The sequence below is a fragment of the Kryptolebias marmoratus genome, linkage group LG23 (genome assembly GCF_001649575.2).
Source record: "Kryptolebias marmoratus isolate JLee-2015 linkage group LG23, ASM164957v2, whole genome shotgun sequence".
Lineage (NCBI taxonomy): Eukaryota > Metazoa > Chordata > Actinopteri > Cyprinodontiformes > Rivulidae > Kryptolebias > Kryptolebias marmoratus.
Window position 1 is genome coordinate 14,664,551 of NC_051452.1, and position 10,392 is coordinate 14,674,942.

General features: G+C 41.1%; 1 protein-coding gene across 5 annotated transcripts in view; it reads right to left on the bottom strand.

Moving 5' to 3' along the window:
• The window catches only part of scn1lab (sodium channel, voltage-gated, type I like, alpha b), a 66,495-nt gene extending 56,744 nt beyond the window's left edge, over positions 1 to 9,751 (bottom strand). For 2 of the 5 annotated variants that reach the window (XM_037973874.1, XM_017426816.3), the window contains exon 1: positions 9,377 to 9,751. The gene's annotated coding sequence lies outside the window, so the exon portion shown is untranslated. Of the gene's footprint in view, positions 1 to 8,676; positions 8,748 to 9,376 lie in introns of those variants that run through there. The other 3 variants (XM_017426813.3, XM_017426815.3, XM_017426814.3) reach the window with 2 other exon arrangements.
• Between the last annotated feature and the right edge of the window lie 641 nt (positions 9,752 to 10,392).

A 10,392-nucleotide genomic window follows, 5' to 3' on the forward strand; every position in this document is an offset into this window, starting at 1 on the left:
GCTTAGATATGTCTGGTTTTACTTCAGCTGTATAGCGGGCCTGGGGTACTTTTAGATAGTTCGGTACCGTTAGTTTTAGTTTTAGCTTAGTTTAGTTCTGTACATTTAGTCATGCTTAGATCTGTTGGTTTAGCTTAGCTTATTTAGACAATCAGTTATCATTGTATCTTGTACCTGTCTGTAATTTTGTTCTGTAATTTTGTTTCATTATCATGTTCTGTAACTTTGACTGTAATTTTGTTCTTGTATTGTAAAGCACTTTGAGTTGCCTTGTGCTGAAAAGTGCTATATAAATAAATGTACCTACCTACCTACCTAGTGCATCACAGCTCACTCCCTATCGCATCCAAAAAAAAAACCTGGCAAAGTCACAGTTCACCACAGAATTAGGTTTTGAATTAAATATTAATACAGTGACTGAAGGAAGATTTACAAAAAATATATATCCTGATAAAGCTCTAAAACATTGCAAATTCACTTTTGGTCTTGCAGCCCAGTCCTAGTTCCATCTGTTCCCCCCTTGTTCCCACACATCTATTCCTTCTTGATTCAACTGACTTTCATTCCTCTTCTCTCCAGAGCACACCTCCACCTCCCCGGGCTCTCTTCCACCTGCTCCCTACTCTCACTCCAAATCACAATGTCATCTGCAATTATCATAGTCCATGGGGACTCCTTCCTCACCTCAACCTGTTCATCATTACTGAAAACAGGAAGGGGCTCGGGGCTGATCCCTGGTGATCCCACATCCATCTAGAATTTATTTTTGCATATCAACTCACTAATGTGCACAGTTTATGCTATTTTATTATATAAACTGGTCAAACATGCCCTTCAGACATCAGATTAAAGATGTCTAACATCATGCCATCTTCTCATTAATAAAACCAGTCACTTCTGTACATGAGTATCTGTTTGTTGCTTTTCTTGACAACTGTTCATCCAATCTGCTTCAACCTCTATCGGTGTATTGCTGGTAAAGCCAAACTTAAAGGCTTTTCAGTATTTTGGCTAAGAGCTGTTTGATATTTGTAGGCATATGAGGCATTTAGGGAGCACTGAAAGAAATATAATTATGCTATCTACAACAAGAAGAAATTTTTAACCTGTGAAGATCCATTTTAAAAGAATTACCTTCACCACAGACTGCTCAATTCACAGTGATTATGTCAGAGCAAATGAATGGTAGCTTTCTGTCTGATAATTCAGTAACTGCATCTTTTAGCAGTGCCTCTGCTCTATTAACTTCCCACATATTTGTGTCTATTAGCAGCAGCAGCACATAGCACATTTAGGGAGAGCATCTATAGATCTGTTTTCTCATTATGTTTAACTTCTTACTGCTCTGTCACAACAACTGATTGCCCAGAATTTCAATGACGTTGGTATATTGTATATGTTTGTATTCTGCAAACACAGGATGATTTTAACAAGTTGTTGCCACTGTAGACTGTACACTGTCCAAAGTACTCTCATGATTGTTGAATAATTGATATGTTTTGTCACCTTTTCTCTTCACTGAAAAAACATCTTTATGTTTCAAGTCTCCTTACAATTCTTGAACTAGCAAAACAGATTCTGGCTGGTCTGTGAATTGGCATTTCTCCCCACGCTGACATTTCTTAAAACGTCCTGGCATCAAGTATCAACACAAAGGGATATCTTGTTAGGAAGTGAGGTGGAAAGGACCAAAATGCAAGAAAACAAGACACAATAAGTAGAAAGTTGATAAAATCCAGGGCATTCATTGAATGCAGAATTAAATCCAGAATCTAAAAAGAACATGAACTAGCAAAACTGGCAGGACAAATTAGTAAAAACAGATTCTGACAAAAAAAAAAAAAACTGGGGTAACACCAAGGGTATATATACTGGGGAGGGTGATCACTGAGTGATGACAGGTGAGCTGATGACTAATAAAGAACAGGTGGTATATAGAGAGCTGGAAACAAGGACTATAGAGGACAACTAGTGGAATTATTAAAACCAAAAACTTTACAAAATTATCAAAATACCAATGCACATAATATTGCAAAGAAAACAAAGCCAAGTAAATATTTAAAAACCTTCAACTTTAACTATGTTTATAATAAACATAGTGCTTTACTCCTAAACCTAACCAAATAGTTGTATGCCTTTTTTTCTGGAAACACCAGGTTTCCAAAACCTGATTAAAGAGCTCTGAAGCCAAAATCTAGCCAAGTAGTGTTTATGTTTCTACATTGAAACACCAAACAAACATGGATTTCTTAAACCCTAAACAAAAAGTTCTGAAGTAGAACCCTAACCACACAGATTTTTACATCTTCAATTAGAAACACAAGACAAAAATGTGATTCTTAAACCTAAATCTAATCAAATAGCAAGGTAAACCTGAAGTAAATGCAGAAAAAAAGAAGTTGAAAATAAGGGAGTGAAAACCACAGGTGGCTCAAATCTTCTATGCCTCAGAGAGGGCAAGGTTTTTGGACAAAACAAAATGCTCTCCCTCTAGATTTCCATGTACCAAAACAATCTACAGCCCCTTCAACAGCAGATTTTCAATACGATGTGCCTGTGCTGCACATTGGTGTCAAGTTTTATAATTAAGGGATATAATGAGGACTGAAGTTGATCTGCCATGATGTTTCCCAACATAAGTAGTAGCAGACGTGAGTTGCCTTTTTATCTGTCAGGTTGTAGGTGGAGGTCGTTCCACACATCTTTTACTGACAACTAAAGATGAGATCTATAGCTCTAGTTGTCAGTCTAAGAGCCAGTCTTTTGAACAGGTAATCATGTGGTGCTGCCAGTGACATAGTATGGTATGCTACACACAGCCGTACGTAGTGACATACAGCTTACGGCCATACTGCATGACCCCTTCCTAGTGCATGTTCACCCATTATAACACCTGCTGCCCTCCTCTCCTTTGCTTGTTCTTCATCTCAGTGGAATAGCAAAGGAAGAGTGTGTATATGTCTGCATCTGAGGAGGAAAATATGAAAAAAAATGTCTCTTTACTGACTGCGACTCAGTTCCCTTTGTTCATTTTTAAGAGCCGTTCAAAAGACGAACCGTTCGTGAACCTGATACGCCTGATGTCACTCAGTGGATATGACCATGCACACACTGTTGGATCTGTGTGAATTACCAAATGGGAACAGCCTTGGCATCACAGGAACATCTCCTTTAGGCTAATATCTTGCCACTAATGTACATGCCAGGCTTGCTGACTAATGCAAAGTGAGGCTGGAGGGTTGACTGACATATTCAAAGAGATCTGCATGCTAACTGAGACGAAGATGTAGAGATACATCGATGTTAAAGGGATCATTTTGTTAAAAGAAAACATTTAGTAGTTGTAGTTTGAGAAGTTTTTTTTGTAGTTTATTGGACAGAAAATGGCCTGTAAACTTTATTTGTTTGGTCCTTTACCCTTTGGGTTGATCTGATTTGTTCACTGTAAACCTAAGCTGTGCAGCAAGTATTTCAAAAAACCCTCAATCCAACCTTGTTATTAATGCGTTATCACTTTTCCACTAAAAGCTCTTCTGACAGGGTAATTTGCCAGCTCAGTCTGGTAGATATAATGTTAGTTGATATGAAGATACAGAAAAATGGATGCATTAGGATGGAAGAGAAAATCCAGTTTTGTGGACTCTGAGAAGGTATTTTACCGTGTTTCCCAGGGGTACCCTGTGGGGTGCTCTGTAAGTATGGGATCGGGGGTCTGTTGTTACGGGCCATTCAATCCCTATACAAACGGTGCAAGTCTGGTTCACACTGCCGACAGTAAGTCAGAATTTTATGATCTTCAGGGTGAGAGTTGGACCAGGGCTGCCCTGTCACTGATTCTGTTCATATTATGTACAGAATGTCTTGGTTTAGCCAGAGGGTGGAGGGGGGCCAATTTGGTGGCCTCAGGATTGCATCTCTGCTGTTTGCAGATGATGCAGTCCTGCTGGTGTCATTGTGCCGTCATCTACAGCTCTCACTGGAGCGGTTCACAGCCTAGTGTGAAGCAGCTGGTATGAGGATCGGCCCCTCAAAATCTGAAGCCATGGTCCAAAGTCGGACAAGGGCAGACTGCTCTCTCTGGGTTGGGAGTAATTTGCTGCATCAAGTGGAGGAGTTTTATTCACAAGTGAGAGAAGAATAGCACATGAGATCGACAGACAGATCGGTGGAGCTTCCACAGTATTGTGTACTCTGTACCAGTCCGTTGTGATGAAGAGGAAGCTGAGCTGTAAGGCAAAGCTCTCTGTTTACCAGTTGGTCTACGTCCCTACCCTCACTTATGATCATGAACTTTGGGTAGTGACCGAAAGAACGAGATCGCAAACACAGTCGGTCGAAATAAGTTTTCTCTGCAGCGAAGCTGGGCTCTCCCTTAGAAACAGGGGGAGAAGGACTCAGAGTAAAGGTGCTGCTCCTCCACATTGAGATGAGCCAGTTGAGGTGGTTCAGCCATCTGGTGAGGATGTCCCCCTGGACACGTCCCTTTGGAGGTGTTCCGGGAATGTCCAACTGGAAAGGGACCCCAGGGAAGACCTGGGACACGCTGGAGAGACTATGTCTCTCAGCCAGCCTGAAAATGTCTTAGAAGCCTCCTGGAAGAGCTGAAAGACGTGGCTGTGGAGAGAGATATCTGGGCCTCCCTGCTCAAGCTGCTGCCCCTGCGACCCGACTCTGAAATAAGCGGCAGATAATGGATGTATGGAAGAATTGAAAGAAAACCGTAAAAAAAAAGAAAAGAAAAAAGCACATTTTACATGCAAATGACTCAGAGTGACTAATACCTTCTTTGAGTGGCTTTCTGTTTAACACAATAGTCTGACATTTTCAGTTTTATAACTGATGACTGATGGCTATGGTTCATGTGAGAATCATGAAAAATTGGCAGATTTGTGGCACAGTGTGATTTATTTCAAAAGGAACATTTTTGTATTGTTTTAACCAAAGCAAGCCGGGGTAAAGAGGAGGTTGTAAAGAGGCAGGATGTAGGAATGGCCTACGTAAACAAAGCTGAAGTGCTGAACAATAAGCAGAAGACTGCTTGTGGAGAGCCTAATCTTCCCAGTTTTCCTCATGAACTCATCTGTCCTAATCGCTTTATTACATTTTACTTCACAGCCAAAGGGGCATCAGCAGAAATCGAGGAAGTCTGGTCCTGCAGTTAATTATTTAGTGGATTAGAAACAAAAATCAATAAAGTGCTTTAACGATAGCTTTCAGTATAAACAATTGCAGCAGACAGTAATTATTGTCTCAATCAGCAATGAGAAGAGATTCCCTGCCAACAGTTTAGCGTACCACCGTTCACACCCAGAGACCCATCGTTTTCCCACAGGAGGGCAGAGAGAAAGCACACAAACAAGAACTTCTCAAAAAGCCCTGGTGAGCCATTATCAACAAATGCTTGGTGCTTCGCAGTCTCCGCGGTCTCACAGATGGGCCCCATTCCTTGTGGGACACTGTAGTAGCCCAGAAAACAGGGCTCTTCCTTCAGACAGGATCTTAAAGACGATGTGTCCTTGGTTTATTCAATGGTAGAACAGTGATAACCTTGACCCACTATTACTAAACAGCAAGAGACAACAGAGTCTATTGTAATCACACGAGTCTGCCTTCAGTTTGGCTTATGTCATTGTCAAAGCAGATTATTCAAACTATTTTTGCATAAATCGACCAAACTAACTGCTTGGCCAATCAATCAGTTTACATCCTTTAACGTCAAAATACATGCAAACCAAGGTGCCATTTCTTTCTAATTAAAATATCTGGAAATAAAATGTCAAAGGAGTCTTCTGATTAGTTAATATTAAAGCCACATACATGTCTCAGTTTTGAAGAGCTTACACATAATTGGTTAGTTTGGCCTTGAACAACAGCCAAAATAAAAACAGCTTGCAAGGCTCCTAAAAGGGTGAACAATACAACCATCATCCTCAAAGCAAACATGTCCACGAAAAGAATTATTATTCACGATTAGAGATTACTTAACAGCAGGTGCAGTCAAGTCGAAAAAAGGGACCTGTAAACAACAGCAACATTTAGTTGCAAATGTAAGCACATAAAGCAAACATTAAAAAATTAAGGTTTTTGGACTAAACAGTTTTAAACAGCTTAATAGTTCTTTTCTGAAAACAATCAATTTAAAACGAATGTTTAAAAAGGCTTAAATTTACTGGAAGCAGCAGGACTAGGCTCTGGAGCAAAGAAAAAAACTCTGTTGATTAGTCAAGTCTAGGTGATAAATGTAAGAAAACCAGTGAATGAAGCAACGCTCCCATCATGCCTAGCAGTTAATGTACAACTCTGGGGGGGGGGGGGGAGTATCATAATACTTATACTATTATACCTATAAAATAATCATTATTAGGCAATATGTGATATTATGGAGGCAGCAAACATAATAGTAGTTGCTTATTTGTTTTTTTAAATAAAAAATAAATTGTGTTTAAAATGTTTATTTCAATACAGTAATATCGTGAAACACCTGTAATTCTATAATATCATAAGTGAAGGGGCTGGAAACATTTATGAAATAGCCTCAACATGAGACAATGTGAAATTTTCGCCTTGGCGCTGGTTAGACTAGCCATAGAGCTGTGTTTCCCCAAACTGAGATCGCTCAAACAGCCTACTTACAACAGGTAAGATACTGACTATTCATAACCCCTCCTCAAAATTCACACCAACAGCTAAGCAGTCCCTTTCTAACCCCATTAGGAAGAGCTTATGCAGCAATCCAACACGTAGTTATAGAAAACATTAAGTTGAAATTCCTACAGCCACACACAGTTTTAAGTATTTGCTGAAATGGAGAATTTTATCTTTTTAGGATGGTCAGTAAATGTTACGTTTCCAGGAATTTCTTTCTTATAAACTGTTGGTAAATTAGCTTTGTGTTGGCTTTATGTGATGTATGGCCTGACAGAATGTGGAATATAAGTTGTTGGGTAATGGTTGGTGCTTGTTAGATCTTTTCTACACAAAAGTCCAACATTGCCGCCCACCTCCAGGCTCAACAATCAGTGGGGTCAACCCTGGAGTCAAATATAACATGACAAGACTGGCAACGTGAAAAGGAAGCAGACATTTCTGCACTTATATATCCCGACAGTGAGGCAGGTTACAGAGCTGCAGAAGCTGGAGGTGATCTGACTGCTCTACACACAGACAGCTTTAATTCTTAGAGCCTTTCTCTAAGATAGAATGTGTGACACCATTTTTGTGGTGGCTGAGGTCCATTAGCTGTGATGGTACATCTTGAATTGAACTAACTTCAAAAGTTAATCAGTTGTAGATGTACATCCAGTGATTACTGTCTGAGAGCTTCAATAAAATCCACCTAGTGATTCATGGGATATTTTGCTAACAGAAGGCAGAGTTTACTCCATAGTTAACAACAACATTTTAGGCAAGCATGTCAATGGATCTATTAGTGCTCAGAGTATGAGTTGGGATAAACTCTCAGCTACTACCACACCAAATATTAGCTCAATCTGTACAAATTAGACTGAGTTATAGCCATTTTTGTGTTTGCTGAGCTTGATAAGCTGTGGCAGACATCTTGAATGAGGTTGACTCCACAAGTTAATCAGTTGTAGACATACATTCAGTGACTACTTAGTGACAGTTTCATTGAAAACAGTCAATTGGCGTGTGAGATATTTTGCTAACGCCACAGGCACAAGCAAACAGAGGCAAAAACACTATTGCCCACCTTCGCCTTCTGCTGCCAGATCATGGAAACAAGCTTTAACACGCACAAACATATGAGAAATGCTGGACTGTTTAATTTGAGCAGAATCAGATTGATTTCCTGAACGGTTTGTCGTGGTTTTAAGTGGCCCGAGGAACAAACACTGGTGCTGATTTTCCACGCACAGATGGTTCACTGTCCGCAGGAGCTAAACAGACCAATGCAGCTGCCTCCAAAACAAACAAGTGGAAACGTCCCTTTATTTATAGGCCCATTTTCTTTCACAGAAACGAGCCTGATGTTTGCTGAGAGGTCCTTCTGTCTGAAATAAGGCCATCTCGGTGAGGAGCTGTCCATGGTGCTTTTGGGGAACAAAGGAGGACAAATTGTAGGAAGAAAGGACAGATATATATGTGAAAGACACCAGCAGTGCTCCTCACATTCACTGACGTCCATGCAGAGTGTTTATCATGACCTTTCCACTCCACTGTGGGACCTGAAAGGCAATGACACGACTCTCAGGTATTGATTATAAGCAGCAAACAGGCTGGCTGGGAGATGGGGGGGCACGATGAAAGCAGGGGGATGGAAGGTGTCAAACGGTACCTTTGGTGTCGCGGTTTCAGGAGGAGCCCTCGGGCCCTCAGCAGCTGTCGCCATGTTGGCGATGTCTCCGAAAATCGACCCTCGAGGCGTCAGATTCAGACCACATAATTCTGGATACGCCACCACGACAACCCTCACCACCACACCGAGGAGCAAACACTCATGACAATTTGAAGACGCCTGTGTGGACCTCCACCCCACCCGGGGAGTGAAGGAGGTGCGAGGGGTTTTGTTCGCCTCAGCAGCAGCAGCAACAGCAGCAGCCACCCTTCATCCCACCCCCTCCTCCTGGAAACCCAGTCGCCACCGGACAAGCAAAGCCCAGAGGTCCTTCAAACACCTCATGAGTGATTAAACGCGCTCAGCTTGACGAGGTTTACCTGACGGTTTCCGCTCGGGACGCCTGCCGAGACGACGACCCACCATCTTTGGTGCGCGGCGGTGTTTTAAACCAAACCGACTAATGTGGGGAAATGGGTCTGGGCGTGTCTTTGCCAGATGTGCTTGTAATCAATCCCCAACATGGAGAGGTACTCCAAAAATAGACATGGGCGCCTTCGCCCCCTGTCACCTCAACCACAGGTGTTTGAACCCTCGACAATCGTCCGTTTAAGTGCCACACGTATTAAAATTAGAACCATTCTGAATAAAAAAAAACGGCCAGCACGTCGGTGGACCTTTTTTTTTTATTTTCCTCCAGCCTGTTTTGTTTATCACAACGACATTTCACCTCCCCTCATTTATTTTATTTGTTTAGAGTTAAATCGCCTCCTTCTGCCATTATTTTGGCCAACACTGAGGTAAAATTAGTCATTTATTTTTAGCGTTTTAAGCTCATTTTAGGAAGCTTAAAGCGTTTCGTTGACGGCTCATCACGCGCGCAATTAGCGGAGGAATATCGAAGAAAAAATTAAAAAAAAGACCAAACTGAGCACAGCACCGCTGATGTTCCACAGTGTCTGACTCTCACATTAGCTCTTGTAAAAGCGCACGCGAGCATTTCTAAGCACAAACAAGAACCAAGGTCAATATTCTCGATTACGGCTTAAGTGTCATATGGAAAAATTATAAGATGCTTACCACCATTACGGTGCCCAGCAGGTGGGGACTCTGAAGGTAGAGCCCATTTCCAAACAAATAATCCCCTTTTCAACCAGTCAATTTGAGATGTAAGCGCTCCTCCTTAAAAAAAAAAAAACAAAGTCCTTTTGAGTGGATGAGTTATCAGTTAATAAGAGGTGCTTTGATTCTTTTTTTTTTTTTTTTTTTTAGCCGCCCCTCGTTGCCTTTGGAGAAATCATTCCGCGCTTCCGGTTGGTGAGTCTGGAGTGAAGGTGGTTCAAGCTGTGACTGACTGTCACAAGATGGCCTGACCGGAGACCAGCTCAGAGGAGGGGAACTTTGAGCAACATTTTTTTATGGTGAACTAGACCGCAATAACAACACCTTGAATTTAATTCATGTAACCCATTACTGTCTAAAGCCCATGTCAGTAATGAAACAACAACATCTTTGAATTTATTTCCCCATAAACAGCTTTTCAGGACAGTTCTCTTGCAAATAATGCTCTTCAAAATCCCTTTTCAGCAGTTCAGACATGTTATTCTAACCCTCTTTTCATTATATTTGCAAAAATATTGAATAGAATCACAATCATGTGCTGCCATTTTACCTTTCTGATTATTTTTTGGAATGTTAAAATGAACAACATGTTGCATACGTCTCATTGGTACATTTTAAAGGGTATGAGGCTTCACACGCTGTTTTTTTATTTTTTATTTATCCTCAAAGAACTGTTGGTATTTATAGATAATAACATTTGTGCTTAAATGGAGGTGAGAATATGGCTTTGAGGCACGTGCGTGCTCACGTGGGGACCATATTGGTGTACACAGACCTGAGAGGCAGAGCTTTACGTCCTCTGTGTTTTCTAAAGAATTGTCGCCCCCTGCTGGACAACATGATTAATTACATGGAAACTTTATTATGTAAGGAATAATGGAAAGCTGAGCCAAACAGCAGCAATGTGTGAAAAACATGAGTCCATTCTTACTGCTTCTGGAAGAATTAAGAGTTAGGTAAGCAGCAATTAGTTG